Raw genomic sequence first — 9248 nt, forward strand, 5'->3', positions numbered from 1 at the left:
ATTAATGTCTTTAGATGAATGCACACTTACATGTAGACATATAGCTTAGAAGGTATATAAGCTCTGGAAAACTTTATAATTTTGAATTGGTTGGGCAATAATTTCCAGACCTTCTCCTTGTAACCAATTTCAGAAATAAAAACTCTCTTACTCCCCAGTTCATCTGCATCTTGTTACTGGGCCACGAGAAATAGCAGCCCGACCTTCAGTTTGGCCTGGGAACAGGAGGATTAGTTTGATGAGGTAAGTAAGCATCAGATCTTGAAAGTCCTCTATGCTGAAGTGTTTGAATGCTATCTTGTGAACTACGTAAATCAATTTAAGCGTTTTCAGCATGAAAAGACAATCAGATATGTATTTTGGAAAAATTACTTTGGCAGTGGTATGGCAAATGGGCCATAAGGGGACATAGGCTATAAGACAGAGACCAGAGACTTCTGTAAATGAGCAGTTAAGAGATATGAGACCAAAACTCAGTGCAAGGAAACCCTCTTCTTAATTTTCAGAAATTGAAGTCCCTATCAAAATAGGACAGCAGAGCAGACATGCTACCAGCTCAGAGGAAAATCACTGCTGTTCTGGACCACATCTACTCCTGTCTACCTGCAGGCCAGCAGGACTTGAGCTGCAAAGGTGGCTGCTTGACAAGATGAGTTTATTTGAAGCTATGGCTCTGCAGCCTGAGTCATTAGTCCTCCCTCCCATATCTGATCCTTTCTATTCACTTAAGCTTTCCTTCCAGGCCCCAAGATAGACCACTGGGAACCTCAGTAGACTGTGCTCCCTGAACAACAGAGTGCCTCATTAGCTACTTTTTAATGAGGTCACAGCCTGTGACTGCTCATTAATAGATTGGCTAGTCAGCATCCCCAGGGGTAGGGGAGACTGAAAACAGAAGTCCGTGATTACAGAGCCTAAGTGTAGCTGTGTTAGAGGGAGAAGGAACTTAGCAGAGACTCTGAGGCTTTTACTCTGAGGTCTCCAGGGTCACTTCCAGCTCTCAGAGACTATGATTCTGGAGAACATCTTGAGGGACCAGGGCCTTGTTGGGAGGAAGTGACAACAGAGTCAAGTGATCCCAGGCTTGTAACAGCTGTTGGTCTAGAGAGATTCTTGAGGAAGTCAAATGCTCTTCGAGTTCTCTTGGATGCTTATGGAAACGGAATATTGCTTTTGCAACCTTTTGTCATCTTGCCTTCCATAACCATGGATTTTCTTGCTATTCCCTGTACATGACTAAGTGCAGATTGTTTGGATTATTTTCCAAGTATTTTTAAACTGATCCTGGGAGTTAATTTATTGGCCCTCTTCTATACTCCCTGTTTACTGTCTCCTAGACATCCCGTTCATTCACAGGATTCCAACCTATCACTCCTCTGGAGATGAAACTTGGGCATCGACTTATATCTCCCACTAGGATTAGTGCTACAGCCTCCTAATTGTATTCCCTGCCTTCAGTCATGCTGCAGATTTACACATATACCTCATTCCCATTCAGCCCTTAGTCTCCCCAGAGTTCTTTCTAAATACACATGCGGCAATCTGTCTTAATCATGTTTAAATTCCTTATGAATCACCCTCATAATCAGAATGAAACCATCGTACTTAGCATGTCATACAAACCTTATATTCCAGTTCTAGTTTCTCTTTCAAATTTCAGTTCTTACCATACCCCCATCCATACATTTGAATGGGGTATGATGAAAATAGTTCATCATATTGAACTATTTTCTTTTCCCTTATACCATGCATTTTTAATTTCTCTAAATGTGCTTTTTTGTTTCTCTCAAAAATTTGGAGTCTAAAAAGCCTTAGTTCAAATTGTGTGTCTGCTACTTACCAGATATGAAAATCACTCTATGTTTCTCTCCTATTTCCTCTTCTGTGAATTGAGTGATAATATCTTGTGGATTTAATGCAAAGATGAAATGAGAATAATGAAACCTACTGTGAAGATATTAAGAGGCCAGCCATTCTGTGACAGCAGAGGTAACAGGTGGGCTAATCAAATGATATTAGCCAACAACTAACACCTATGGAACTTTATGACTTTTGTCTATTCTTTGTTATTTTTTACATTTAAAGTAGTATATCAGTTTTGTAAAATTCCCAATAGGTATTTGCTATTATTCATAACACGAGTAAATTATTAGGTTCCCTCCTTTTCCCAGTGAACAGAGTAAAGAGAGGAAGTAACATGTTAAATATGAGCTACATGTTTGTCAATAAAGTGTTATTTACTCCTCACAGGTATTAACAAGAAGTATATAATATGGCCAAGTAACAAGTAATGGGTGTCAAAGTTTGGGTTTGAATCTAAGTCTATCTGATTCCAAAATATCACGTTTAAGATAACATATTTAATCTCTAAAATATAAAGAAAGAATCTAAGAGTCTAGAAAGATATTTGGAAGTAAAGGAATGTAATATGGACAGCCAAGAGCCTTCAGGAGGGTCATAAGAGAGAGAAAAAAACCTTTGAGGCCAATAGACATAAATGGATGACATATCACCATATTGTAATCTATTTCTTTGGGGTAACTGAAAGAAATGAATAGTTACTTTTTATTCTCTAATGCAAGCTCTTTATTCTCTAAATCAAGCTACTTGGAAAAGAGTACGTCTTCAACAGAAGGTAGACATTATTATTAAATCTTTATATCTTTACTCAATTCCTCTGCCTGCTATTCTTGCCTATCACCCCATACTCACCATACCAAGTTAATCCCTACATATTATTTAAGATTCAACTCTAGTGTTTTCTCTCCTATGAATCTCTCCCTGATTCCTTTAGGCAAGTCTGAGTTTGCTCTCCTTTGTACACATGTGATATCTTGTATATAAAATTGTTAAGCATTGAAGACATTGAAATTGTCTCTTCATAAGCATAGAGGATACAGTAAGAGCAGTTCATCATTCTTGTTTGTATTTCTGACACCTAGTCCAGTGCCTGGCATATAGTAAGTACTCAGTAAATGATTGAAGAAATGCATAGTCCCCAAGTTGTTTCTCTAGCCTTGGCCTGTTCCATTCTCACTGAAAAGTGAAAATTGTCTCTGAGACATTTCTGCCAGGTGTCAAGGCACATGTCAAACAACAACAAGCTCCCAGACAAAATTTTCTCCCGTTCTGTAAATCGTGAAAGAAAAATGTCTTATTACATATTTATTGCTTTTACCCCACTTTTCATTGACATATTCTTTCATTTAATCAGTGAATATTCATACTGAATCCTGAAGGTACAACAATGAACAAGGTGCATCCCTCTAAGAGCTCCTGGCTCCTTAAGTGAGAAAACGTAAATACACAGATACAGACAAAAAGACAGTGCCATGGAAAAGGCTTTACTATATTATAATTTTGCACTGATAAGTGCTATCAAAGAAGTGTTCAATCAGTCTCCTAATCCTATTAATTCCTCCTTGGCAACATCCTCTTACTCAAACCTTGGTTAAATACCCATTTTCACTGCCACTGTCATGAGTCTAGCCAGTGGATCTTCTCAGAGAAACTTCTGCCTGGGCATCCAGGCATTTCCATACATCTTCTGAAATCTGGGCAGAGGTTCCCAAACCTCAATTCTTGGTTTCTGTGTGCTCGCAGGCTCAACACCACGTGGAAGCTGCCAAGGCTTAGAGCCTGCACCCTCTGAAACCACGAACCAAGCTCTAGGTTGGCCCCTTTCAGCCATGGCTGGAGTGGCTAGGATGCAGGGCACCAAGTTCCTAGGCTGCACACAGCATGGGGACCCTGGATCCAGCCCATGAAACATTTTCTTCTAGGCCTGTGATGGGAGGGGTTGCCATGAAGCCCTCTTACATGCCCTGGAGACATTTTCCCCATTGTCTTCCGGATTAACATTCGGCTCCTCGTTACTTATGCAAATTTCTGCAGCCAGCTTGAATTTCTCCTCAGAAAATGGGTTTTTCTTTTCTATCACATTGTCGGGCTGCAAATTTTCTGAACTTTGCAGTTCCAATTTTCTAAACTTTGCAAGGATGCTCTGCTTCCCTTATAAAACTGAATGCTTTTAATAGCACCCAAGTCACATCTTGAATGCTTTGCTGCTTGGAAATTTCTTCCGCCAGATACCCTAAATCATCTCTCTCAAGTTCAAAGTTCCACAAATCTCTAGGCCAGGGGCAAAATGCCACCAGTCTCTTTGCTAAAACATAACAAGAGTCACTTTTGCTCCAGTTCCCAACAAGTTCCTCATCTCCATCTGAGACCACCTCAGCCTGGACTTTATTGTTCATATCACTATCAGCATTTTTGTCAAGGTCATTCAACAAGTCTCTAGGAAGTTCCAAAGTTTCCCACATTTTCCTGTCTTCTTCTGAGCCCTCCAAACTGTTTCAACCTCTGCCTGTTACCCAGTTCGAAGTCACTTCCATATTTTTAGGTATTTTTCAGCAATGCTGAGCTATACTGGTGCAAATTTACTGTATTAGTTCATGTTCACACTGCTGATAAAGACATTCCTGAGACTGGGCAATATACAAAAGAAAGAGGTTTAATTGGACTTACAATTCCACATGGCTGGAGAAGCCTCACAATCAGGCAGAAGGCAAGGAAGAGCAAGTCACGTCTTACATGGATAGCAGCAGGCAAAGAGAGAGAGCTTGTGCACGGGAATTCCTCTTTTTAAAACCATCGGATCTCATGAGAGTAATTCGCTATCACAAGAACAGCATGGGAAAGAACTTGCCCCCATGATTCAATTACCTCCTACTGGGTTCCTCCCACAACATGTGGGAATTCAAGATGAGATTTGGGCGGGACACAGCCAAACCATATCAGTTACTCTTTTCTCCCCTTTTCATACTGTACTCTTTGTAAAGAGGTCACCATGATAAGCTCACACTCAAAAGGTAGGGAGTAATGTTCCACCTCCTTATGGGCAAAGTAACTACATAAATTATGTTGAATTCTTCCAGACAGACTTGTTGACTCTTCCTCATTTATTTCTTTACTCAATCATTTATTTACATCATATATACTCATAAACATTTATTTTATATGTTGGTTTATAAACCAATACTACCTTATTTGTTGCTCAAATATTCCGGCTTTGGCTACTGGGAGCTCTTCATTTGGTTTCTGTGTTCCTTTGACAAACCCAGTAATGTGGGGTTTTTTTTTCATCACTTTCTTACTTTCTGCATTACAAGAGTCTCCAGGATCATCTTGCATATTTCCTAACTCAGTCCTAGAATCAGTCATTTCTCCAGGGAACATGAGTTCCTTCTAATGGAAGACTGTATTAGAAAGAAATATTTGGGTGTTAGGTGTCCATCTTAAGTTTTTACATAAATATTAATGCATATCCCCAGTTACATTGTATTCCATTGTAATCTATGGAAAATCTGCAAGTTTTGAATCAGTCTCCTATTAATGAAATCAAGATTTTTTTTACATTATTTTGCAAGTAAAATGTGCTGCATTAGCAAAAGTGTGAACAGAGTAAACAGACATCCTATAGAATGGAAGAAAATATTTGGAAATTAGGCATCTGATAAAGGTCTAATATCCGGCATCTATAAGAAATGTAAACAAATTTATGAGTAAAAACCAAAGAACTCCATTAAAAAGTGGGCAAAGAATATGAACAGACACTTTTCAAAAGAAGACATATATGCGGCCCAAAAGCACATGAGAAAAAGCTCAATATCATTAGAGAAATGCAAATCAAAACCACAATGAGGTATCATCTTACACCAGTCAGAATGGCTATTACTAAAAAGTCAAAAATTAACAGATGCTGGCAAGGTTATGGAGAAAAGGGCATGCTTATACGCTGTTAACAGGAGCGTAAATCAGTTCAACTATCGTGGAAAGCAGAGTGGCAATTCCTCAAAGAGCTAAAAACAGAACTACCATTTGACCTAGTAATCCCATTACTGGTTATATACCCAAAGGAGTACAAATCAGTCTACCACAAAGACACATGCATAAGTATGTTCATTACAACACTATTCACAATAGTAAAGACATTGAATCAACTTAAATGCCCATCACTGGCAGATTGGATAAAGAAAATGTGTTACATATATACCATGGAATATTATGCAGTCATAAAAAAAGAACAAGATCATGTCCTTTGCAAGAAAATGGATGGAGCTGGAGACCATTATCCTTAGAAAACTAATGCAGGAACAGAAAACCATATACCATATATTCTCATTTACAAGTGGGACCCAAATGATGAGAACATATGGATACAAAGACGGGAACAACAGACACACTGGGGCCTACTTGAGAGTGGAAGGTGGAAGGAGGGAGAGAATCAGGAAAAAATAACTAATGAATACTAGGCTTAGTACTTGGGTGACAAAATAATCTGTACGGAAACCTCCCATGACATATACCCTTGAATTTAAAAGTTTTTTAAACAATGGTGCTACATTTAAAAAATAATTTCGGCCGGGCGCGGTGGCTCACACTTGTAATCTCAGCACTTTAGGAAGCTGAGGCAGGCGGATCACAAGGTCAGGAGATCGAGACCATCCTGGCCAACATGGTGAAACCCCATCTCTACTAAAATACAAAAATAAGCTGGGTGTGGTGGTGTGTGCCTGTAATCCCAGCTACTTGAGAGGCTGAGGCAGGGGAATCGCTTGAACCAGGGAGTTGGAGGTTGCAGTAAGTGGAGATCATGCCACTGCACTCCAGCCTGGTGACAAAGTGAGACTCCGTCTCAAAAAAAAAAAAAAAGAGAGATAATTTTTCCTTTCTCCAAAATGACTGGCTTTTAAAAGCATGGATCAATTTAATATCATTTTATCTCTATCTTTTATTGTTCACTAGCTATTTCAAAATTAGGTAGCCTCAATTCATCTGAACACCCAAGAGACTGGGGATGATGTCTCCTACATTTTCCTTAACAATGACCAGCATAGGACCAAATAACAACAGCAAAAATTCTTACGCCAAAGTCTACATGTCTGCGTCCCAGTTTCCGTGCAGTTTCCTATTTCTTCCTTCTGTATTAAATAATAGCTATATTAGTCATATGTTCTTAGTTGTTATCTTATAATTTACCTAATTGTAGTTCACATTTCCCCATTAAAATGTAAGCTTTATGAATACAGGAACCAAACCTGTTTTTGTTTTACTTCCATAACCTAATGCTTAGGAGAGTATTTGACATTTAGTAGATACTTAATGAACCATTATTCAGCGTGCGATAGGTTTAACTAATATAAGCCATTTAATTTCATCATAACACTAATTCTGTAAAATAAGAACATTTGTTATCTTTAAGAAATGTGGAAATCAAAGCTCAGCAAGTTTAACAAAATTGCTAAGCATTATGAGCCAGAGTTCCAGTGCTGAGATTAAATTTAGGTTGCTCTGACTTCAAATTCTTATAGTGCTTCTCTACACAATGCTGCTTCCCCTAGCCTGGAGTTTGGTTTTTCTTTCTTGAATTTTATCCTGTTGGCATCTGAAATTCATTATATTCTCAAAGGATGGTAGATTCAAACAAGACCAGGTCCCCTGAGGAAAGGAAGGAAAAGCCTATAAACAGCTGGGAAAAAATACAGGTCTCATCCCTTGGACTAGCCCCAAGGACAAAAGAGGCACAGGTGGGAACAACTCTCCCAGAACCAGGACTGGGAGCATGGCCAAACTTCATAGTGAGCTTACTTGCCTCTGACACACAAGGCAGCAGTGAGCTGGCTACAGCTCCAGCCATTAATAGCTCAGCCAGGACAGGGAATAAGACTTCCCTGGTTCTTCTTTTGGCTTTGCTGAAACAGAAATAGAGCTGTTATATTACATGCATGAAGGACATGCATGAAGCATGGATGTCAGCCAGAGTTGAACAAGGCAGATGTTCCTGTTGGACACAGGTAAGGCTTTTTTTTTTTCACCAAGGACTGAATCTACCAGAGGCCACTCTCCAAGTTCAGTTACTCAGCTGCACAAAATATGATCAGAGTTTGGATACCTAATTCTATTCTTCTGTTCACACTGGGAGATCTCATCAGTTCCTCTCTCCTTGGGCATCAGTTTATTCTATGTCATAAGATAAGTGAGATCTGGGCTCACAAAAAGACTGATATTACCCAGGCTTTTTCCAATTCTGTCCTCTAAAGTTTTCTGAGTCAGGAAGCTTCCAGGCCCTACAACCTTCACAGGACATATACCCCCTTCAGGTCTTGATTTTCGTCTAAGTAACACAAAAAAGACTTGCCTCAGTGGAACATTTATGAGATGGAGAACATCAGGGCAAACTACTACTTTACAACAATTCTACAGTCAGAGAAGGCCTAGAAGAGTGGGTTCCAGGTCCTGGGACAGTCAGGTGATTAGCAAAGGGATGTTCCTAGGGAAGCTCTAGATCAAGTTTGTCCAACCTGTGGCCCATGGGCCACATGCGGCCCAAGATGGCTTTGAATGTGGCCCAACATAAATTCATAAACTTTGTTAAAACATTGTAAGATTTTTTTCCTTTCTTTTTTGCTTATAAGCTATCATTAGTGTTAGTGCATTTTATGTGTGACCAAGAAATTTTTCTACATCCAATGTGGCCCAGGGAAGCCAAAAGATTGGACACCCCTGTTCTAGAGGAACTGGCAAGAACGCTGTGGGCTGGCCATGAGCTGCCAACTTCTGCAATGCCTCTCCCACACTGGAGACGGGGCACTAGCTTTTCTTCCCCAGTAGTTTTCAGAAGTTCTATGGGAATCCCAGCAAGTGTTTCTGCCCCTCCTTCTCCCCAATCTTCTCCGCCAGCACCACATACAACACATCTGACATGAGGCTTCTAGTTAAAGTGCAGTTCTAGCAAAAAAAAAAAAAGAACAGTCATTGAGAAAAAAAAAATTCTAATGGTGAATAAAAACTCCAGGAAGAATGAACTTTGTAGAACTCGTGTAATCCTTTATACAATCAGCTGTCCAAAAACATGTATGAATAGCTTACTTGGTAAAAACACTGGGCTTCTTCTTATAAAGATGACTAAGACAGTTTATACTATGGAGAAGTTTAAAGAGTGAGATATATATTGGTAGTAGAAATATCTGAATAATTAAAAATATTTTTAAAGGATAGAGGAAAATAGAGAAGATGACTAATCCTATCTGGAAGTATCACATGACAGAGCTGAGTTTTGAGGATTTGAAGGAGTCAGCCAGACAGAGGAGGGGATGTGCAGGCAGAAATGATGTCACATGAAAAGGCAGAGGCAAGCAAAAAGAACTCTGTTCAGTAAATAGTAAGAAGCTCAGCAGTGAAGCAGA

The 9248-nt window shown here is 39.4% G+C and overlaps 1 protein-coding gene across 1 annotated transcript in view; it reads right to left on the minus strand.

Annotated features, from left to right (window-relative positions):
* The window catches only part of LOC100974335 (olfactory receptor 6A2), a 97883-nt gene that overhangs the window by 60725 nt on the left and 27910 nt on the right, over positions 1-9248 (minus strand). The window lies entirely within an intron of this gene.

Source organism: Pan paniscus, chromosome 9, assembly GCF_029289425.2.
Source record: "Pan paniscus chromosome 9, NHGRI_mPanPan1-v2.0_pri, whole genome shotgun sequence".
NCBI lineage: Eukaryota > Metazoa > Chordata > Mammalia > Primates > Hominidae > Pan > Pan paniscus.